Consider the following 24,994-nt stretch of genomic DNA (forward strand, 5'->3'; position numbering starts at 1 on the left):
GGAAAAAAGTCTCTTAAACAAATGGCATTGGGAAAACTGAAGAGTGACATGAAGAATGAAACTGGACCGCTTTTTTACACTATACACAAAAATAAACTCACAATGGATCAAAGACCTAAATGTGAGATAGGAAACCATCAAAATCCTACAAGAGAAAACTGGCATCAACCTCTTTGACCTTTTTGAGAAGGTGACTTCTTGACATGTTGCTGAAGGCAAGGGAAACAAAAACAAACATGAACTGTTGGGACTTCAAGACAAAAAGCTTCTGCATTGTGAAGGAAACAGTCAACAAAACTAAAAGGAAGGCTATGGAATGGGAGAAGATATTTGCAACAGCATATCTGATAAAGGGATAGTATCCAAAATCTATGATGAACTTACCAAGCTCAACTTCCAAAAAACAAAGAACCTAGTTAAGAAACAGGCAGAAGACATGAATAGAGGCTTTTCTAAAGAAGACATCCAAATGGCTAACAGACACATGAAAAGATGTTCAACATCACTCATCAGGGAAATACAAATCAGAACCACGATGAGATGTTACCTCATCCCTGTCAGAATGGCTAAAATTAATAACACGAGAAACAGGTTTCTTGTGGCGAGGATGCAAAAAACAGGGGAACCCCCTTGCACTGTTGATGGGAATGCAAACTAGTATAGCCACTCTGGAGAACATTCAAAAAAACTAAAAATAGAACTACTCTATGACCCTGCAATTGCACTATTAGGTATTTACCCAAAGGATACAAAGATAGAGATTTGAAGGGGTACATGCACCCCAGTGTTGATAGCAGCATTATCAACAATAGCAAACTATGGAGAGAGCCCGAATGTCCATTGACTGATGAATGGATAAAGAAGAGGTCATGTGTGTGTGTGTGTATCTACACACACACACACACACACACACACACACACAGGAATAGTCCTCAGCCATCAAGAAGAATGAAATCTTGCCAGTTTCAGTGACATGGATGGTTTCAGTGACTAATGTATTATGCTAAGTGAAAGAAGTCAATCAGAGAAAGAAAAATATTGTATAAGCTCATTAATAAGTAGAGTTTAATAAACAGAACAGATCAGGGTGCCTGGGTGGCTCTGTCGGTTAAGCATCTGATTTCGGCTCAGGTCATGATATCACAGTTCGTGAGTTTGAGACCCACATCGGGCTCTGTGCTGTAAGCTCAGAGCCTGGAGCCTGCTTTGGTGTCTGTGTTTCCCTTTGTCTCTGCCCCTTCCCTGCTTGCTCTCTGTCTCTCTCTCAAAAAGAAAGAAAGGGAGAGAGAGAAAGAAAGAGAAAAAGAGAGAAAGAAAGAAAGAAAGAAAGAAAGAAAAGAAAGAAACAGATGAATATATGGGAAGGGGTGGTGTAAAAAAGAGGAGAGAGGGAAACAGACCACAAGAGATTCTCCACAATAGAAAACAAATTGACGGGTGATAGAGAGAGGCAGTGGGAGATGGGTTAGATGGTTGATGGGTATTAAGGAAGGTACTTGTGATGAGCACTGGGTTTTGAATGTAAGTGATGAATCACTGAATTCTGCTTCTGAAAACAATATTGTACTGTATGTTAACTTACTAAAATTTAAGTAAAAAAGATAATTTTTTACTTGAATTTATAAATTTATTTAAATTTCTTAATGATCAAAGGGTTATATTTTTAAGTCTGCCAAAATTTAGAATAAAGTTAAAGCAAATTTTATCAAAATTTTCAAATGGATATTTTCTCAAGTTATTAAAAAATGTATTTTAAACTGTTTACATTTAACATAAACATAAAAAGTTTAATATTGAAAAACATTCGCTACAGATATGACCTATAATTAATGTCATTATTATATGCAAAACTCATAGAAATACATAAAGTATTTCTCTGTGATCAGCCAATTCTCAAAGAGAGCTCACTCTAAATGGAAATAGTAGGTTAAACAGGAGATGAATTATCTTCCAGATGTTGGAGTTTGCACATAGTCTAATTTAAGCTTCACAAAAACCATGTGAAGTACAAATAGGTTTCCATCGAATTGGTGAAGAGACTGAAACTAAGAGAGGTTCAGTACCTTGCCCACATCTACACTTTGGTAATAATAGCTAAGGCCACAGCCCTTCCCTATAAACGTATGTCAAATTCAGTCTCATTAATGATCTTATTAACACAAAGTTAAATAATTGTATGATACTTCTGTCTATTATAGAGTGTCAGCTTAAAAATACCAAAACTTGTGTAGGTATGATAATGTCATTTATGAGTTAAAAAAGGAATACAAATATAAATAAACATGAGATATACTTTTGAGTCCTTTTGCGCTATTAATGATTGTGAAGTTGACAACATGAAAAATTCTTCGATATAAATGTTAAGTTAAAAATAAGATATTAGGGGTGCCTGGGTGGCTCACTTGGTTAAATGTCTTCCTCTTGATTTCATTTCAGGTCATGATCTCATGGTTTGTGGGTTCAAGCCCTATTTTGGGCTTTGCTTGGGATTCTCTGTGTCTCTGTCTCTGCTCTTCCCCCACTTTCTTGCTGTCTGAAAACTAAATAAACATTAAAAAATAAGATATATAGAATTTATCCTGTAATCCCATCTAGCTTCAAAAAGAGTAGTGAACAAAAAATCTTATACAACAAATCATGTAGACGGTTATTCTTCATTCGTCTGATTCTCCAATTTCCCTGTCAGGCATTTGTTTTTTCCAAAGTGAAACTCTAAGTGTCAGTTTGAAAAAAGAATGTAAAAGCATGGGATGTATTTCTTAGATTAAAAAATAAATCTGTTAGTATTAATTTCTTTCCATCCCTTCCTTACCAAGGCAACGGGCTCTCTTTTCCAACTGGAAGTGTAATAAAGGCCACCTGGGTTATTTTCGTATTTTCTGCCAACTGGCACAACAAGAACGTAGATTCCTATTTTCACTGGGGAATTGGGGGCAAGTGGTGACAATACTCCTTTATACCAGAGACAGTTTGCTGCTGTAACTCATGATTGTTTAAATTACTTCAACAGTGTAAATGTTGAAGTTACAAATTTTGGCAACTCAGAATCCTTTGATATATAATTTGAATGTCATCAAGACTTACTAGCCAGTGAGTATAAATGACATATTAATAATAAGATCCTCAGTTTTATTGATTTACTCACACCTATATTAAGCGGAAACTTAGTCTTCAGATGATTCTGAACGTGTCCAAGGAGTGCTCAGTAGTAGCATGTGTGACCCAATTAAAGTGCTCTTGGAAAATTATATGGGAATTAAATATCTGCAGATTCATATAGAATACGAATGTTATTCTTTATAGGGTCCTAAATATGACTGCCTCATCCTTTGCATCCCTCATTTATTAAGACAGCCAGTATGGAAATATAAATTCTTCTCAGACAATTCTGTAATGTATAATTATCTTCTCTATTTTTGCTAGCTATTTTTTCTTGGAGGAATTTGCCCTTTTTAAAAGGTGTTTTCATCTACAGTGTTATGTTGTCAGATTGCCAGTTGTCATCTTTTATGAGTGCTGTTCTATGACAACATATTTGTTTTTAAAAATGAATATGTCTTTCTGGACACATACTTTGCCATTGAATTTTGATTATCTAAGTTTATAACAACGTTGAAATTTGCTGTTAAGAGAAGTCCAAAGATTTATATAAAGAAAAAGTTGAGACTCATTTTATTGCAAAAAAGATTTAGATCATAACTCTACATATTGAATACGTGAAAATAAGTGCCAATCCAAAGGAAAAAAATACAATTATTGTAAAAGAACAGACAAAAATAGTGCCTTAGTATTTAAAAAAAAAACAAAACAAAAAACTTGACCCTCCAGTTATACCCTACTCACCAAAAATGTGACCACTTATAGGTGGATTTTGATGCTCTTATCATTTTTTCTGAAAAAGAGATATTCAACCATATAGGAATGGGGGCCATTTTAGAGTCTACTTATCATGGTTTTTATTGTAAGAACTATCATATGGATAATAAACAGCTGTATTTATGTAATTATACAAGTGAAAAGGACACATGATTAATTATCTTTTTTAAAATTGCTTTTTGGTTACCTGCTATTTATTCAATGGGAAATGTGGGGATTTTAATTAATAATTACAGTAATAACTAAGTATTGAAGGTATATCATAGGACAGACTTTTTAAGATAGAGTACTTCTAATTTTAATGAAAATATTATGAATAAGAAAATTGAAGCTTAGGATTCAAAAAAATTGACCGTGGTAAAAACGCAAATACTGTATTTCATCCAACTTAAGATGCATTGATTAGAAGACATACCATTTTCTTACATACCACTAAAAATGTTGATAGTAGTTATTTTGTGACATAATACTCTTTTCTGACTTGAAATTTCATACATACTGAAGGATCTCCTTTACACTTAATTTGGCATATATATCTTCATATAAATATGTTTTACATATTTAAAAGGAAAATATAGGTCAATGGATTAGGTAAGATATTCTTAATATTTGTTCAGATTCAGAGCCTGATTTTTCTGAATCAACATTTTGATGCTAATAAACCACGTTTTTTGCACACATAGTCCTCTGCGGCTCTGTCCTACCAGAAAGTTAGTGGAACAGCATTTTTTTAAGGAATCCATAAAATAATTTAAATCTTTTTGCATCAAAATTAAATCTGGCTTTGCAAGTAGGTAGAACTGTTCTACTCCATTATCACCACTAACTCGCAATCACTTGCTTCTAGAATTAAAATGTATTTTACTACTGTGTCCAAGTTTGTTTTCCCAGTCACAGACACACATTTTGCTACTTTGCCCCAAACCTCTGGTGTTTACTCATATACAGGCAATGGCAACTGCATCATGACTGGCTGAATGTTTCTTGTCTTCAAGAATTGTAAAATGTGAAAAACAAATGTGTGTCACAGAAAAATGAAGTGCAGTCATGGTTAGACCCACAATTTAGACTCTGATCCATATTATTTCAAAGCATATTTTTCCTTCATCTTACTGACTCTTTAAAAATGGCAGTCTACATAATTAAAGACTGCTAGATTAGACTGTGGGCCTCTTTAGATATGTGTAGCTATTTTTTCCCCTTGTGACAGCAAAAACAACTGAAAATATGTTATTTCTTGTATTTGGCAAATGGTCTAAGGGACGTGTTCTTTCTCAAAACAAACTTATTTTTATAGGTTATATTTAGGAGACTATACAGGTATTCTGAACTCAATACTATCTTATCTCCAAAGTGGCTTTGATTGCAGATTTCTGTCAAGATACAGGATTTAATAAAAAACAACCAAAACAAATACAAAGCTTCTATTTATGAGAAAATCAGTTCAGAATATTAAAGCTATTTGTTTTTAAGACCTCTCCTAAATTTAAGTTTCTAACTTAAAAACAAGTTTTACTCTTGTTACTTTGTATTTTATTCATAGATTATGAATGATGGATTGCTACTATAAAAAGTTCTGGACTTAATATAATAAAATTAATATATTGCAATAAATTAACACTTGGAGTCATTTAATATTTACGTGGTTATCTGCTGTAAAAAATAAGCTGAAGTACCTGTGTTATCTTAAAAGAGAATGTAGATAGTGGAAGAAAAATGTGGACTTTTCAAAATGAAATATTTCACTTAAACAGGGAAATATGCTGGTATGGAATATACAAGCTGGTTTTCATGACTCTATAACATGAAGTTACCTTTTTTTCTGGATATTCCTTTTCTGGAACTTTGTGACTAGTAATCACATTTCTCTGGGTCCATTAGTAACTAGACTTTGAGTACATAGTGGCTAACTTGGCCTTATGTTGGCTCCCAATGACTATAGATACTGAGACTGTGTATCTTCTGTCCTGTGATAGTCTAGTGACTCAAGTCCAGGTTGCTGCTAGGGAACCACTCAAGTTGCTTTGACAGAGCCCATGGGTGGCCTACTGGCTCATCAAATAATTCATTGCATCACAGGACACTGAACAGCTAACCTCCAGTGCCTGACTCACTGCACATGACCACACTGGGTTACCTAGTTTATTTGATGTAGGCATGCTTCTTAGTGGTAACACAGTAAAATCTGTCCTTGTTGCTATCCTCAGTTTATTTAATGTACTCCCTTGCTGTATGAGCTCAATTGTAAAAAAGAGAAATAGGGAGTTACATGTATCGATAGCTCTTGTACTTTGATATCATGTTTCTGTGATCACATTTATCTGAAAATATAAAAAGTTCCCTACCTCATATTAAAATTTTCTCCTTCTTTCCAACTCTAATATCTGTTTAAGCCTTACTGAAAAAAAAGACCTACTGTAATTAAACAATAAATGAAGCTATGAGCTATCAAACTCCTTTATGATAGAATTTGGAAGTATTTTTTCAATAGAGTAACTTGGCTTATAAAGCTATATAATCCTATTTTTGTGAATGACTGAATCTGAATTTACACTTTGATTTATCTTGGTCTACCGAATTCCTTTCTCCTGTGCCTATGGTTGTCGAGGATTTTGTAACCACATCACCAGATACAAAGAAACCACATTACAAAAGCTTATGTTTCCTTTTATGGAGATATGATTAAATGCTCACAGCATTCACAGTGCCCATGTACTCTGGCAAAGCATTGAGCTGGATGTAGGTCTTTTCCCAATGAAATTTTAAGCTCTTGATAGTCCTGCCTTCAGAGAGGTATAAGAGTAGGAGTAAACATCTGCTTCTGGGCATGGTGGTACAAAGCAAGGAACATCTAAGGTCTATCAATATACTTGTTGGTTCTAATAATAGAGCAGCAGTATTTTGTTCCCTGTTAGTATGGATCAATCACTTCTAACACCAAAACATCTTTTTCTGTATACTTACTTGGTTTCATTCTAAGTGTTTACGCTGCTGGAAACATCATTGTGTTGCTTGGTAGAGATTGTTTTCTTGAATACCAAAATATGTGAACAATATGATCCAGGGTCATGGGAATTAGAAGCAAATAATGGAGAACAAACTGAGGCTTACTGGAAGGGTTTTGGGAGGGGGAATGGGCTAAATGGGTAAGGGGCACTAAGGAATCTACTCCTGAAATCATTGTTGCACTACATGCGAACTAATTTGGATATAAATTTTAAAAAATTAAAAAATAAAATTAAAAAACAAATATTTTGCTACTGAGTCATGAACTGCCCTTCCATTGAGTTCTAGACTATGAGAGAAACAGTAACACATCTGGGATGCTTATCCTGCAACCAGGACCTGCCAGGAATCTTTATTGTTTTAGATCCCACTAATGCTTTTTTTCTGGCCATCTTGGTATGTCAGTAGAAGCACAAAAAAGAAATTGGTATGGGTTGCTTTAAAAATTGAAACAATTCACTAAATACGGTACTTCTCTCTTAAGAGTACAAGGTGCAGCAATTCTCTTCTCACTTTGTCAGTTGAAACTTGATTTATGAGGCCGTCTTCTATTTTCAGATAATGTATATATGTACATTGTACATATGGACCATATTTCTTCATTCATCAGTGGGCACTTAGGTGGTATCCATGTCTTGGTGGTTGTCATTGATGCTGCAGAGAAAATGGAGAAGCAGATATCTCTAGTAGATATCTAGTAGTGGGAATGCTGGATCGTATGGTATTGATTGCTATTTTTAATTTTTTGAGGAATTTCTGTACTGTTTTCCATACTGGCTATAGCAGTTTACATTCCCACCAACGGTACATAAGGACTTCCTTCTCTCCACATTCATGGCAGCATTTGCCATCTTTTTTTTCTTTTTGATTATGACCATTCTCACAGGTGTGAGGTGAAGTCTCATTGTGATTTTTGATTTGTGTTTCCCTGATGATCAGTGATGTTGAACATCTTCTCATACACCACTCGGCCATTTGTATGTCTTCTTATGAAAAAAAAAATGTTGCATGAGTTTTTTATGTGTTTTGGAAGTTAATCTCTTATCAGATAAATGACTTGCAAACATTTTTCCTATTCTGTAGGTTTTCCCTTTCATTTTATTGATTGTTTTGACAGGCAGATGGTTTTTAGTTTAATATAGTCCCGCTTGTTTATTTTGTTTTCAATGCTTGTGCTTCTGTTTAAGCCTTACTGAAATATTTTGGTGTGATATGCAAAAAAAATATTGCCAAGACCAATGTCTAGGAGCTTCTTCCATACATTTTTTCCTAGGTGTTTTATTGTTTCAGGTCTTGTATCTAAGTCTTTAATTCATTTTGTGTTAATTTTTGTGAGTACTGTAATATAGGGGTCCAGTTTCTTTTACATATGAACATCCATTTCCCTAGCAACATTTCTTAAAGACTATCCTTTCCCCTTTAAGTATTCATGGCACCCTTCTTGAAAATTACTTGACCATATATGTGTAGGTATATTTCTGGGTTGTCAATTCTGTTTCTTTTGCCTATATGTTTATTTTTATGCCAGTACTTTACGATTTGGATTATTACAGGTTTGTAACATAGTTGGAAATTCAGAAGTGTGGTGCTTCCAGTTTGGTTTTCTTTTGCAAGATTGCTTTGGCTATTCAGGGTTAAGTGCCATATAAATTTTCGGATTATTCTATTTCTGTGAGAAATGTCATTGGAATTTTTATTGGAATTGCATTAAATCTATAGATGGCTTTGAGTAATATGGACATTTTAACAATACTGATTCTCTGATCCATGAACACCGGATATCTTTGCATTTATTTGTTTCTTCTTCTGTTTGTCTCATCAGCGTCTTACAGCTTTCATTGTACAAGCCTTTCACCTCCTGGTTAAATTTAATCCTAAATATTTGATTGTTTTTGATGCTATTGTAAGTGGGATTGTTTATTTTGTTTTTAGATAGTTTTTTGTTTATAGAAATGCAACCGAAGTTTGTATGTTGATTTTGTATTCTGCAACTTTACTGAATTTATTAGTTGTAACAATTTTTGGTGGAGTATTTGTGAGTTTCTATATATAAGATCATATCATCTGCAAACAGATAATTTTACGTTTTTCTTTCTGATTTGGATGCCTTTTGTTTCTTTTTCTTGCCTAATTGCTTGCTAGGACTTCCAATTTCACGTTGAACAGGAGTGAACAGTAGGCACCATTGCCTTATTCCAGGTCTTACAAGAAAATCTTTCACCCCTTTACCATTAAGTATGATGTTAACTGTGGACCTGTCCTATATGGCCTCTGTTCTGTTGATATATGTTCCGTATATAATTACTTTTTTGAGAGTTAACATAAAAGGATGCTAAATTTTGTAAAATCGTTTTTCGTTTTTAGTGTTTATTTTGAGAGAGAGAGAGAGAGAGGGAGAGAGAACAAGTGCACATGAGTGGAGGAGGTGCAGAGAGAGAGGGGGATGGAGAGAGAATCCCAAGAGGCTCTGCTGTCAGAGCTGACAGCACAGAGCCTGATGCGGGGCTTGATCTCACGAACCATGAGATCATGACCTGAGCAGAAATCAAGAGTTGGGTGCTCAGATGACTGGGCCACCGAGATGCCCCTGTCAGACACCTTTTCTGCATGTATTGACATAATCATATGATTTTTATCCCTTATTCTACTAATGTGGTGTGTCACATTCATTCATTTGTGTCTGTTGAACCATTCAGCATCCCAGGAATAAAGCCCACTTTACCATGCTGTATGATTTTTTTAAATTATCTGTTGAGTTCAGTTGGCTAGCCTTTTGTTGAGAATTTTTTCATCTATATTCATCAGGGATATTGGCCAATAGTATCAGGAAAACACTGGTATCATAAAATGATTTTGAAAGTGCTTCCTTCTTAGTAATTTTTTGGAGGAGTCTAAGAAGTATTGGTGTTCATTCTTTAAATATTTAATAGAATTCACCTATAAAACCATCTGGTCCTGGGCTTTTCTTTGTTGGGAGCTTTTTGATTAATAGTTTAATTTCATTCTTTATTGATCTGTTCAGATTTCCTATTTATTCATGCTTCACTCTTTAGTACCTTATATATGTGGAAACCTTTATACATTTCTTCTAAGTTATCCATTTTTCGCATATAATTGTTCATAGTGGTCTCTTATCATCCTTTGATTTTTTTTGATTTAATAAAGTTTTATTTTCCAAAATGTACAGTTGGTGGGATCTGTTCATGCATATTCACCAGCAACTGGGGGATCTCCATCCTTGGTGTTTCTGGTATAATTTACTTGAATTCTCTGCTTTGAAACCAGTTTAGTAAGTCTTTTACTGAGGTGCTCCTGAAGGGCTGCCCTGGCCAGGGAACCTCAAATCTTCAGTCTCTCAGAGAGACAATAGCTGTAGTTATAAGCTTATAGTTCGAAGTTTCCTTACAGAGTTTGTCATGTGTTACTTTGTCAAACAAGACCAAGTTGTTGAGCCTGTCTCAAAATTTGCCTTTGGATCACTTCTTTTTGGCCTTGTCCCAAGATTTGTTCACTGGGTATTTATCTTCTTTAGCTGACCATCCAGCATCTTTCTTCTTCTTGTAGTCCTTGGGTGGCATGTAAAACTTGGAGATTAGCAGCTACCTCTGCAGCCTTGCTAAAATGTTGGATGAAAAACCATCCTTTGAATTTTTGTAATATCAATTGTAATATCTTCTCTTTTAGGTCTCATTTTATATATTCGAAACTACTCTCTTTTTTTTCTAACTAAGGGTTTGTCAGTATTGTTTAAGTTTTTAAAAAAATCAGGTCATAGTTTGATATTTTCTATTGGTTTTCTGGTCTCTGTTTCATTTATTGCTGCTTTAATCGTTGTTATTTCCTTCCTTCTGCTAAATTCGACTTAGTTCTGTTTCTCTTGTCCTTGATGTGTAAAGTTAGGTTGTCTTTGTTTTTTTTTTTAATTCCCTCTTAAACTACTTTTTGCTGCATTCGATAGGTTTTGGCATGTTATGTTACACTTTGTTTCAAGATGTTTTTCCCTTTTCATTTCTTCTTTGACCTGTTGGTCAGAATGTATTGTTTAATTTGTACATATTTGTGCATTTTTCAGTTTTCCTCCTGTTACTGAGGTCTAGTCATACTTTGTGGTCAGTAAAGATACTTGTTCTTAAAGTTGCTATGACTCGTTTTGTGACATAATGTATCATCTATTTTGGACAATATTTCATGTACACGTGAGAGGAATGTATATTCTGTTGCTATTGGGAGGAATTTCTTTACATATCTCTTAGGTCCATTTGATTTAATTATAATTTAAGTCCAATGTTTCTGTATTCATTTTCTGTCTGGGTTACTTACCTTTTGTTGAAAGTGCTGTATTGACATTGTCCGCTATTATTGTGTTGTCTATTTCTCCCTTTAGATTTCTCAGTATTTGCTTTTAAAGTATTTAGGTGCTTCAAAGTTGTGTGCATGTGTATTTGTGATTGTATATCCTCTTGATGAATTGTTCCCTTTATCTTACATAATGACCTTCTTTCTCTCATTACAGCTTTGTATTGAAGTCTCTTTTGTCTAATATAAATGTAGCTTCCTCTGCTCTCTTGGTTTTTCCTTGCATGGAGTATCTTTTCTATCCCATTCCTTTCAGTCCTTATGTATCCTTAAAGCTGAAGTGAGTCTTTTGTAGGCAACATATAGTTGGTCTTTTTTTATTCATACACTAACCCACTGCATGACTTTAAATGGAGAATTTAGTCTATTTACATTCTAAGGGTATTTACATTCTATTTACATTACTTATAGGTAAGGACTTACTAATGATATCTTATTGGTTTTTTTTTCTCACTGTTTTAAAGTTTCATTGTTCTGTCTTCCTCTCCTAGTGCCTTGCTTTGTGAATTAATAATTTCCCACAATGATATTGATTCTCTTCTTTTTATCTTTTGCATATCTACTGTAGGTTTTTGCTTTGTGGTTACTATGAGTCTTACATAAAACATCCTACAGATAAAACAGTCTGTTTTACGCTTCTTTCAATTGCATACAAAACCTTTACTCCTTCACATTTTATATTTTTGATGTCACAATTTACTACTACTTACATTAGGTATCCTTTAACAAATTATTATAGCTCTTTTTAATACTTTTGCTTTTTAACTTTTATACTTGAGTTAAGTGATTAACACACCACCTTATTACAATATTAGAGTCTTCTGAATGTGACTATATGCTTACCTTTACCAGTGTATTGTGTATCTTCATATGCTTTAATGTTACGAATTAACATCCTTTGGTTTCTTCTTGATGAATTCCTTATAGCTTTTCTATAAGGCTTTTTCTATTATATATATATATATATATATATATATATATATATATATAGCTTTTTATATATATATATATATATATATATATATATATATATATATAGCTTTTTATATAAGGCAGGTTAGTGATGCCAGTCTCTGTGCTTTAAATTTTTTGGGATCATCTTTATCTCACCTTAATTTCTAAGGGACTTTACCAGGTAAAGTATTGTTAGGCAGTTTTTCTTTCCAGAACTTTGATTATATTATCCATATCCACTGATAGCCTTCTAGGGATTCCCTTGTATGTGAGAATTTCTTTTTTCTTTTGTTACTTTTAAAATTCTTGATTTTAGACAGTCTTATTATAAATTTGGAAAAGATACTTTTCCGTTTTAGTTTTTGTGTGACCTGTTAGTTTTGTGAGCTTGTGTCCAAATCTCTCCACTAATTTTAGGAAATTCTCAGCCTTTTTTTTTTTTTTTTCTTTAAATAGGCTTTCTGCTCCCTTCTCTCTCTCTCCTGATTCTGAGACTACAGGAATACGTAGATTGTTTCTCTAAATGATATAATTCATGTAGGCTTTCCTTTGTTCTCCTATGACTGGATGATTTCACAACTCCTGCCTTCCACTTGATGTTCTTTCTTCTGTTTGAGGCATCTGTTGTCGATGCTGTCTTACGTTTCATTTCATTCATTGTATCCTTCAGCTCTAGAATTTCTGTTGGGCTCTTTTACATGATTTATGTCTCTCTGGTAAACTTCTCATTTTGTTATGTATTGTGTCTCTAATTTAATGAGATTGGCTTTGTGTGTTTTCCTGTAGCTCACGGAGCTTCTTTGAAACAGTTACTTTGAATTCTTAATCAGGCAAATTGTAGATTTCCGTATCTTTGAGTTCAGTTACTGGGAAATTATGGTGGTCCCGTGAGTACTCATTAGCTCGCTGTCACAGTTCACTCCCCCTGCCATGGAGAACTCACACAGGGAGCTGGCCACAGGGTGGGGTAAGTGTATAAGGTGCCCGAAGCACTAGTGGTGCATGTGGGCCATTTGGGGGCTCTATAAGTGAGGCATTCCTAGGGGCTTGTGAGTGGGCTTTTTGATGGAGTCTGCGGGAGAGCTGATAGGATCCATGTCTCTTGAATGGCACTCCCCCAGATGTTTCACATTCCGCAATCTTGCAGCATATCTCAGTATTCTAGATGAGGCAAGAAAGAAGTGGGTGTCTTTGCCAGAATCCCACAGAACTGGCAAGGCCCGGAGCTCATTCACATGCTCTCAGCTCTCTTCCCTGTGGAAAAAATAACTGGCCAGAAAAGTCTCTTTAGGCACGGAGTTGTGCCGCATTGGGGAGGGATGATGTGAGTAACATGAAACTGTTCCACTTACCCTCTTTATTGTGTCAAATTTCAGACTTTCTTTGCTCCAGCAGTGTGCTAGAACTTCTCCACTGGATTCCTGGACTTCCATAAAGGATCTCTTATCCATGGATAATTGTTTAAACTGGAGTTCTTTTAGGGGAGAACAGTAGAAAATTCTTATTCTCTCGTGATGATGCCATCCCCATTCATTCATTCATTTTATTCATTCATTCGTATTGTGTATCTGTATGTATAGGTGTGTGTGTGTATGTGTTTGTGGTTTTTTTTTTCTTACTACATAAAATCATTTTTGCAAACAAGGAATTGTTTGGGAATTATCTTTGAGATGATCTCCCTCACAATCCAAATACATATTTCTACTGAGTCCAATAAATTTTACCTCTCAAATATTGCTTTACTCTATCACTACCCTGGTCAAATTCTATATTCCATCTTGCCTGTAGTAGAGCATCAGTTATCTCCTGGACTACAGGTATCTTTGCAATGTCTAGTATTATTGAATTTGTCATATCCTGTTATCTCTAGACAGATTAACCATTTCAAAACAAAAATAACATGCCATTTTCTCTGCTCCAAACTCTTTAGTTGACCTTAAATAAGTATCTTTAACTTACAAGGAGCCACAAGGATTGGTCTCTTCCCACTTTTTTAGCTTTATCTCATATAATATTCTCCTTCATTCTTTCCAACTTGCCTTAAAAAAACTTGCATTCCCTGTCACCCTAGTCCTTTGCACGGGATCATCTCTCTGCTTTTAATGTTCTTCTGACACATACTCACTTGATTTTCTCTCACTTGTTCTTCAGTTTTGAGCTCAAACATACCCTTCCCTCTTACTGGATCATAGATTATAACACAAGTATTGTTTTCTTTATAACACTTATTATAGCAACAATTGTAATTTTACAACTGTGAAATTATTATTTGTTTGCAAGATTGTTGTATGTTTGTACAGTTTACTCAACTGTGTGTTCCATGTGGGCTGAAATTGTATCTGGCTTATTCATAATTGTATCCATTGCGGGTAATGCTGTGCTAAGTAGCATCTCTAATTTCAGAATTTTTCTTATCTTGGAACCAATTAGAATTTTCTCTTTGCCAAATATCTGAGTTCAAAATTTAGTCAGTAGCTCCCTTTGAGATGGTATAATAAATTCTTTTTAAATTGAAGGATATGCATAAACTGTAAGATGATCTTCCAGGGGCACGTGGGTGACTCAGTAGATTAAGTGCCCAACTTTGGCCCAGGTTATGGTCCTGCAGTTTGGAGTTTGAGCCCAGCGTGGAGCTCTGTGCTGACAGCTCAGAGCCTAGAGCCTGCTTGGGATTCCATCTCTCTCTCTCTCTCTCTCTCTCTCTCTCTCTCAACTAAATAAACATAAAACAACATGACTTGCAAAGAGTGTTCTGCTGAACATCAGTTCATCCACATACCTCAGACCAAATGGTTAAATAATTTTGAAAACATCACATAATAGAGCACCTCCTAAAGAATTTTGCCATGTTCATCCATAAGGACTTTTCCTGCATACTTCATTGAAAAAGACTATTTAACTTCATTTATTTAACTGCAGAATTCTGTCTGCTAAACTCACATATGAATATTACAGGTAATATTTGATGAACATCTGGGAAAGGTGCCAATAAGAATTAAGACAAAATTGGGGCTCGTGGGTGCCTCGGTAGGTTGAGTGTCTGACTCTTGATCTTGGCTCAGGTCATGATCTCATGGTTTATAAGCTCGAGCCCTGCGTCAGACTCGGTGCTCACTGTGCACAGATTCTCTCTTGGGATTCTCTCTCTTCCTCACTCTATGCCCTTCTCTTTCTCTCTCTCAAAATAAACAAACTTAAAAATAATTAAATCAAAATCTGTCTGGAGAAAGTGAATACCAGAAGATCAGTTAGGAAGATTTTCGAGTCTGGTCAGGCAGTCTGGATTTAAGACTTACCAATGATACCCGCTTTCCATGTGAACTCAGGCAAATTGTCCATGGGCCACTTCTGTCCACTATCCTATGACCCTTGAAGATCTCCTTACAAATCTAGGAGCTGTGAAAACTGCTGAAACTACCTGAGATTTTCCTTTCATCATGGACAAAGACATACTACATTACTCTTATATATAGGGGGTAGGAGTTTGTTGAAGAAAAACATTGTCTTATTGCAGAATGATAATAGGGTCAGTAATCATGTGGGAATTGAATTTTTCCTAGTTCAAGTTCAATTAAAAAACTATTTCTGTCTTATATATATCTATTTCAGTGAACTATATTAAACCTACACAAATTAATTATTTTTTGTTATCAAAACTATTGTGATCTATCTCTACTTGTTCTTTTATCCTTTTTGCTTAATTTACAGAATATGAATGGTGTTACTTGAAGATCTTTCTAAAACAGTAACTTGAATCCTCTATATTTCTTCCTCCCCTCCTGTTCACTATATTCTTTGCTTTTTTTTTTTCTCCCTAAGAATTAATGAGCTTATTTTTACATCCTGGTAGAATTTTCTCGTGATCTAAAGTACTCTTCTAATTTTTAATCTCTCTCATTATTTCAGTGCCATACTGAAAAGCCTCCATTTTAACATTTCCATGTACTGTGAGAGGAAAGAGGTGGAAGAAATACATTTTACATGACCTTTCTCAAGTACTATAGAAATAGCCATAGGAATTTATTTTATTTTTTTAATATGAAATTTATTGTCAAATTGGTTTCCATACAACACCCAGTGCTCATCTCAATACGTGCCCTCCTCAGTGCCCATCACCCACTTGCCCCTCCCTTCCACCCCCCATCAATAGGAATTTAAACATCAGGATAATCTTGGGGCCTGTGTATCAGCTTAAAGCCTATCCAAAGGGGAGCTTTGAAAAAAAATTTCTGTTAGGTATAATGCTATGATGTGAATATTTATGTCCCCCCAAATTCATAAGTTGAAATCCTAAACCACGAAGATGATGGTAGTAGGAGGTGGCACTTTTAGGAGCTACTAGGTAATGAGGATGGAACCCTTAGGAATGGGATTAGTGCTCCAAAGATCCCTTATCACTACTTCGAGGATACAACTAGAAGTCTGACACCTGAAACATGGTTCTCATCTGATCATGCCGGCACCCTTATCTTAAACCTCCAGCCACCAGAACTGAGGGCAATATATATCTATTCTTTATGAACTACCCAATGTTTATATGTATTTAGAAGTTGATTTTCTTTGCAAAGGCAGAAGTGCTAGATTCCAAGGGAAAAGTAGGAATTCCAAATTAGAAGGTATGGCAGAAACCCTTTAATTCCTCAAAATCTGGAAGAATGAGAGCTATATAGAACAGGCTTTGGAAAAATTGGGAACCCACCAGATAGATTGTGTTTGTCATCGTAGAAGAGTATTTAAGAGCAACAGCACTGAGGGCCCAGGAGAGGTGCAGCAGCTATACTTAGGGATCTGGTGATGGAGTGACATTACTCTTTGACACAAAACAGCAGATTTTGGAGGGGGACAGAGTTACACTTAGAATGGAGGTTAAACTTCTGATGGAATAAAAACTTAAATGAAACATATCCCCCTCTTCCCAAGCACACCTGATAACTACAAGTAAACATACAAATTTACTTGTATATAAGTATACAGCTGTAAATATAAAACTGTATATTTACATTTTAACAAATTGGGAAGATTTTTTAAAGTCAGATAATAAAATCAGGTATCATAACTAAATCTATGTATTCATTTAACTACGTAAAGTTAAATATTTATGTATCACGCAAGTAAACATACAGATAACTATATATTTACATTTTAGCAAACTGAGAACATTTTGTTAAAGTCAGTTAACAAAATCAAAAATCATAACTAAAATTATACATTTAACTATGCAAAATTAAGTATTTAAGTACCTCACAAATATAAATAAATATCTATTTAGATGGAAGATAAATGGAAAGTCAGCAAACATTTCCAGCCTATATAAAAATATAATATTCCTCAAATATTAAATATTAAAAAAAGATGAATAACAAAAGGAAATGGGTAAAGGGTTTGAGAAGATCATTCACAAAATACAGACAACAAAATAAAACTGTTCAACTGTTTTAGTAATGAAAGAACTGGCTCATTTCAATAGTTTTCTCTGATATATACATACATTGAATCCTATGATGTCATGAGTATTATAGACTCCAGTAGTTCTAATAAGGAAAGATAAAAATAGATGTTCTAACAATATTTTCATTTTATTTTATTTTTGAGAGACAAAATACATGAGTAGGAAAAAGTCTAAGTATATGCAGCAATGTGTTTCTTGAGGAATTTAGAGGGTGTTAACTCCAGATGGGATGGTTATGGCTGGTTTCTTTTTTTTTTTTTGCTTAATATTTAAGTTTTCAAAATATGATGTATGTGAACCAGTGTACTATACAAATTTATAAATTTGAAACTAATATATACTTTTAGATGGATTTAGTAAGAAATATAAATCAGAGTAGACATATGAGAATACATTGCCTTAACAAAAGTCATCTGAGATTATATCACAAAAAATGATCGAGACTAGATAGCTTTCCAAATTTATCTTCTTCAAAGATTAAAAATAAATCACCCAAATGGCAATTGGCAAGCAACTGAATAAATATATTCCAGTATGCTCACACAATTGAATATTATATAGCAGTCAAATTGAATGAAGAGGACTATAGTAAAGAATAAAGATAAATATTTTCATTATACTACTGATTGAAGAAAGTAAATTACAGAAGGAGCCAAATAAAACATGAAACTTCTTGTAACGAGAAAATTAAAGCTAAGCAGTCAGTTTTTAGAAATACAATGACATGATTTTAAAAACTGTAATATAGAAGAAGCACATCACAAACAATGCAGAAGAGTGGGTATCTTGTGTGTGTGGGTATGTGTTTCTAGGTTGAGGGAGGAACAATGAAATGGGTGTAATTTCTTGCTAACTCTGACCTCAGGTGGTGGGTACAAGGAAGTTTGTCAATTGTTGGTCATCAAACAAAAAGGAGACCTGTATTTTATCAATTTGAGATTGTGTCATGAAACAGTTATCTCATAAGTTTAAGTTTGTGCATAAGAAGACCACTTAAAATAAAAATTTAAATTCCAGAATGAATATTTATTCATTACAGTATATATTATTGGATATTTGTTGGAGATTAGAAAAATGAGAAAATATTTGTACTTCATTTTACAAAGGTATCATCATTCTATCAATATAGGTTAAAATAGTAAAGGAAAAACACAATAAATTGCTGTCACTTAATCTAGCTGTATGTGGAATGACTATGGCAGATTTACCAAGAATTTAAACATAATGATTTGAGGATAGTCAAATTTTAGGAAGTCTAAAATATAATTAAAAGACAAAGGAAGGGACTAAATCATCATCTTGTTGACTACTAGAGACATTTGATACACTTTAAATTTTAGGAAAACAAATTATTTTTAAGCCAAAAAAATGAAATATCTGTACTTAAGGAAAAATACCAACGTACTCACTGATTTAAAAATTGGAAATATTTACTTTTATTTTATATATATATATGTATAAAAATATATATAATATATATATACTTTATATATACTATATATACCTTATATATATAATATATATACCTTATATATATAATATATATACCTTATATATAACATCTATATACATTATATATAATATACAGATGCCTTATCTATATAATATATATACACCTTATATATATAATATATATATACTTTATATACAGTATTCTATGATATATAAAAATACAAAAGAGAAAGACTGGTATAACTTGTACAATGTGTATACCCACTGTATAATTCAAGAAATAACATGTTACCAGCATTCTGGAGGCCCAGGTACCCCAGATTCCATTGCTCCCTCTGTCATGAATTTGATGTTCAGTATTTCCATGTATTTATTTACTCTTTTATTACCTAGATATATACCTGAATCATAATAGTGTCTGTCTGTTTGAACCTTATATTTCAATCTTATGTAAATGATGAACATGACACCAAAAGTATCTTAAATGATTAGAAAGACAACACATGTATTTCTATAAATATCTCTCTCTGTGTATCTGTCTCTATATTTCAGCAACTTGATTTTTTTCTGGTCAACATTATTTTTCTGGCAGTAATTCATGCTGATAACTAAATGTTCATTATTTTTCACTGTCCAGTGGAACTTCATTACATATTAAGTTAATTTTCCTTTTGTTGCACTATTACAAATAAAGCTGCTATTCTTGAAAATGTTTTTGGAGTATAGTATACGTGTTTAACATATAGTTCTATAACACATGTATCTCAGTACAAGTCCTAGATTATAAGATAAATACAACTTCAACTCTATATGTTTTTTTCTTCCAAGTGGTTATTATAATTTACACATAAATCATTGCTTTGTAAGAGTTCCTGTTCTGGATTTTTTTTTTTGTCAGTACTTACTGTGAGAATTTTTATCTTTTACTAGTTTGATAAGGTTAAATTGTATCTCAATATGGTTGTAATCGACATTGAGTGATTAAACAAAAATGTATGTGTTTATACGCTTTTGAAAACTATAAATCTTCCTCTAAACTCTGTTTCAGCTGCACTCCACAAGTTATGTGTTATGTATTCATTCAGCTTAAAATATATCTAATTTCCATTTAACCTAAGACTTATTTAGAGGTTCATGGCTTACTTTCAAAATAATTTCTTGAAGATCTAGTTACCTTCTTATTTATGATTTCTTATTTAATTCCACTGTGGTCACACTAAATAACCTGCATGATTTTAGTTCTTTGAAATTGGTTGAAACTTTGTTTATGGCAGAGCATATCATGCGCACTGATGAATGGTTAATTTCGTAAATGGTCTATTTTGTCAAATGTTGCATGTGCACTTACAAAGAATGTTCATTGTGTAAAGGTTGGGCCGAGGGTTCTCTAGGTGTATATCTGGCCAAGTTGGTTAATTGTGTTTTTAAGTCTCTTGTACCCTTACTTATCATCACTTGTTTTATTAGTTACCGACAGTGAGGTATTAAAATACACAGGTATAGCCCTGAACTTACCTATGTCTCCTTTTAGTTCTGTAAACTTCATACAATTTGAGGTTATGGTGTTAGGTATATAGTGTTAGTATGGATGGTCTTCAATTTACGAAGGCTTGGCTTAACAGTTTTTCAAGTGTACACTGGTGTGAAAGTGATGCACATTCACTAGAAACTGTACTTCACACTGTATTTTGATCTTTCCCCTGGGATAGTGACATGTGGCACAGTACTCTGTCTTGATGCTGGCCAGCGACACAAGCCTCCACTCCGTGTAGAACTGTTCCTTCCCCATACACCCAGTCCGTGTTTTACTTTGACTACGGTATTTAGTGAATGACATGAGATATTGAATACTTTATTATGAAATAGGCTTTATGTTAGATAGTTTTGCCCAACTGTGGGTTAATCTAAGTGTTCTGAGGACATTTAAGGTAGGCTAGGTTAAGCTATGATGTTTGGTAGGTTAGGTGTATTAAATGCATTTTCTTTTTTTTTAAAGTATTTGTTTATTTATTTATTTATTTATTTATTTATTTATTTATTTAAAATATATGAAATTTATTGTCAAATTGGTTTCCATACAACACCCAGTGCTCATCCCAAAAGATGCCCTCTTCACTACCCATCATCCACCCTCCCACCCCCCATCAGCCCTCAGTTTGTTCTCGTTTTTTAAGAGTCTCTTAGGCTTTGGCTCTCTCCAACTCTAACTTTTTTTTTTTTTTTTTCCTTCCCCTCCCCTGTGGGTTCCTGTTAAGTTTCTTAGGACCCACATAAGAGTGAAAACAAATGGTATCTGTCTTTCTCTGTATGGCTTATTTCACTTAGCATCACACTCTCCAGTTCTGTCCACGTTGCTACAAAGGGCCAGATTTCATTCTTTCTCGTTGCCACATAGTACTCCGTTGTGTATATAAACCACAATTTCTTTATCCACTCACTAGTTGATGGACATTTATGCTCTTTCCATAATTTGGCTATTGTTGAGAGTGCTGCTATAAACATTGTACAAGTGCCCCTATGCATCAGTACTCCTGTATCCCTTGGGTAAATTCCTAGCAGTGCTACTGCTGGGTCATAGGGTAGGTCTATTTTATATTTTCTGAGGAACCTCCACACTGTTTTCCAGAGCGGCTGCACCAGTTTGCATTCCCACCAACAGTGCAAGAGGGTTCCCGTTTCTCCACATCCTCGCCAGCATCTATAGTCTCCTGATTTGTTCATTTTGGCCACTCTGACTGGCATGAGGTGATACCTGAGTGTGGTTTTGATTTGTATTTCCCTGATGAGGAGCGACGTTGAGCATCTTTTCATGTGCCTGTTGGCCATCTGGATGTCTTCTTTAGAGAAGTGTCTATTCATGTTTTCTGCCCATTTCTTCACTGGATTATTTGTTTTTTGGGTGTGGAGTTTGGTGAGCTCTTTATAGATTTTGGATACTAGCCCTTTGTCCGATATGTCATTTGCAAATATCTTTTCCCATTCCGTTGGTTGCCTTTTAGTTTTGTTGATTGTTTCCTTTGCTGTGCAGAAGCTTTTTATCTTCATGAGGTCCTAATAGTTCGTTTTTGCTTTTAATTCCCTTGCCTTTTAAGATTTTTAAATTTTAAGTAATCTCTCCACCCATCGTGGGGCTCGAACTCATGATCCTCTACTGACTGAGCCAGCCAGGCACCCCTTAAATGCATTTTAATTCACGATATTTCAATTTAAGATGGGATTATAGGGATATAATGCTGTTAATAATACGTATTAATACGTGAACATGCCTATTTAATCACCGTCAAATACCAAGAGAAAACATCACCAGCCCTTCAGAAACATTCTTCATTCCCTCCCAGTTATTAATCCTAAACATAACCATATTAAATTTCTATCGCTGTTGATTACCTATGCCTGTTTTGAATTTTTTACAAATGGAATGAAACTATGTGTTTGGCTTCTTTCACTCAACATCTTGTTTGTGAAATTCATCCGTATTGTTGCTTTGAGCAATAGTTGTATTTTTTTTCATTTTCATAGAATGTTTCACAGTATGAGTAACGCAATTTATTCTGTTCTTTAAAGACTTTTGGGTAGTTTGCTTTTTTTGCCAATAATAAATAGCACTGCTCTGAAATTCTTGTATTTATCTTTTTATGACTTCTCTTTGCACTTCATTCTGTTATATACTTAGGAAATGCTAGTTCACTGCCTATGTATGTGTTTAGATTAGTAGATATTTGAAAATAATTTCCCAAAGTGGTTTGGGAACTAATAAATATTTACTCTTATTAACAAAGATAAAATTTCCATCTCTTCCTTTTTTAAAAAAAAATTCTGCATGCTACAATGAAATTTTATTCCTGGAATTTCCCACCAAATGAAAAACTAGATAAGTCCTAGTCACTGTAACAACCAAAAGTTGTTCCACACATTTCTAAACTCACTTTGGAGAAAGTAAGTTTAGCTTTGATAACTGCCTGACTATGTTTATGTTGGAAGGTCAAGTAAAACGAAGTAGGTATCCAGGAAATTTGCCAGAGTTTAAGGCAGTAGTGTAGGGGCTCCTAATATATGGCAGCCTTTTTTGCTATTTGATTGTACTCATCATAATGTTTTGTTATTATTTGTTTAGGTCTCTCTCCACATTTGACTCTAAGCTTCTTGAGTTGGCTTTATTTGCCTCTGTGGCTTGAACAAAGTGACACTCAATAAATATTTGTGGACTGAAAGAATTTCTGAATGCTTAATGCTATAATTAGAACCCTGGCCTGGTTGAGAAAGGGAGAGTTTGACAGTAGGTATCCTGATGGGAAAATGAGGAGGTTAAAACTTTTGGTATCGGGAACATGTATGAAAGTTTGCATGGAAAGAGAAACCAACCTCAGAAATAGAAGTTTAGTTCAGAGGCCCCAAGTAACCAAAATGTTATGTCTTGAATAGAATGTACTGAATGGAAAGGTCTCTTTTACTTTCCTTGAAGCCAGTCTTGTGATGCTGTTTCCAAGATTAACGTGTTTTCAAAAAGAGTTCATATTGGTCTCCACATTACCTATTTTGAACAGCAACGACACAATAAACAATGAAACAATCTTATAGATTCTGATAGGTAATTATTCTTCTCAGCACCCCTATGTGATAAGTTATATAATTCCCATTTTATGGATGATGAAAATCATTTCTTGAGCTAGCACATTTTTGTGGATGTTTTGAAAACGTACTTATTTATTTATCTTTATTTTTTGTAATTCTTTTTGGTTTATTTCAAGTTTTTATTTAAATTCCAGCTAGTTAACATATAGTGTAATATTAGTTTCAGGAGTAGAATTCAGTGGTTCATCACTTACAAATAAAGCCCAGTGCTCATCACAACAAGTGCCCTCCTTAATCCCCACTATCCATTTAACCCATCTCCCAGCCCACCTCCCCTCCAGCAACCCTCATTTTGTTCTCTGTGGGTAAGGGTCTGTCTTATGGTTTGTCTCTTTCCCTTTTTCCCCCCTGTGTAAATCTCTTTTGTTTGTTAAATTCCACATATGAGTGAAAGCATATGGTATTTGTCTTTCTCTGGCTGACTTATTTCGCTTCGCATAATACACTCTAACTCCATCCACTCAGTCATGTGACAACCTAATATATCCCCATGACACTATATCCCCATGAAATTTATGTTTCATTGTTGTATCTTTACCTATGAGTTAACCAGTCGCTGAGGTTACTTGACCCCGACAGGACCCTAAATCAGATTCACTAAACGGTTTGACCTTTATTCTGGTGGGGAAGAAAATAGCAGTTTATCTACCACCGCTGTCAAAAGCATCTTGGTACATCAGTGTTTTGTGATAGCAATTTTAGAAAAATAAAATGCCAAGTCATTTGGAAATAACCATATTCCAAAATATAGCAGTCTTTATTTATTACTATAGAGGCAGCTAAAGTTTTGATTGTTTGTTTCGATCCATTATACTGCACTTCTCTCCTAAATCAAGAAATTTGTATAAAACCTCAAGCTTCGCTCTTCAGATAACTTTGATACCTGACAAGTGGTGTTAATCTCATTCTTACGCTTGATGGTCCTTTTGCACAGTTCTTACTTGGATTATTTTAGTTGTGTTTAGCGTACCAAATTTACTTCTTCTATTTTCTTCTTTTTTTTTGAAACATTTCTAACATTAATATCTTAAATGGCTATAGGACTTAGCGATGTTGGAAATTTATATATCATTGTTATCTTGTTATACTAGTTGATGGATTTGGTGTAATTATTTTACGATAAAACAGATTGTGAGCTTTGAAATCATTGTATTTGGAACACAATTATGTAATTACAAGACATTCATACAAAGCCTTGGTCACATACCATATATTTTATTTTAATTTATTAAATTTTTATAATGTTTATTTTTGAGCGAGCAAGAGAGT

General features: G+C 34.1%; 2 pseudogenes; one reads left to right on the forward strand and one right to left on the reverse strand.

Annotated features, from left to right (window-relative positions):
* LOC122216857 overlaps positions 1–24,994 on the forward strand; it is an 81,302-nt pseudogene that overhangs the window by 20,691 nt on the left and 35,617 nt on the right.
* On the reverse strand, positions 10,084–10,460 carry LOC122216858 (annotated as a pseudogene).

The sequence above is a fragment of the Panthera leo genome, chromosome B1 (assembly GCF_018350215.1).
Source record: "Panthera leo isolate Ple1 chromosome B1, P.leo_Ple1_pat1.1, whole genome shotgun sequence".
NCBI lineage: Eukaryota > Metazoa > Chordata > Mammalia > Carnivora > Felidae > Panthera > Panthera leo.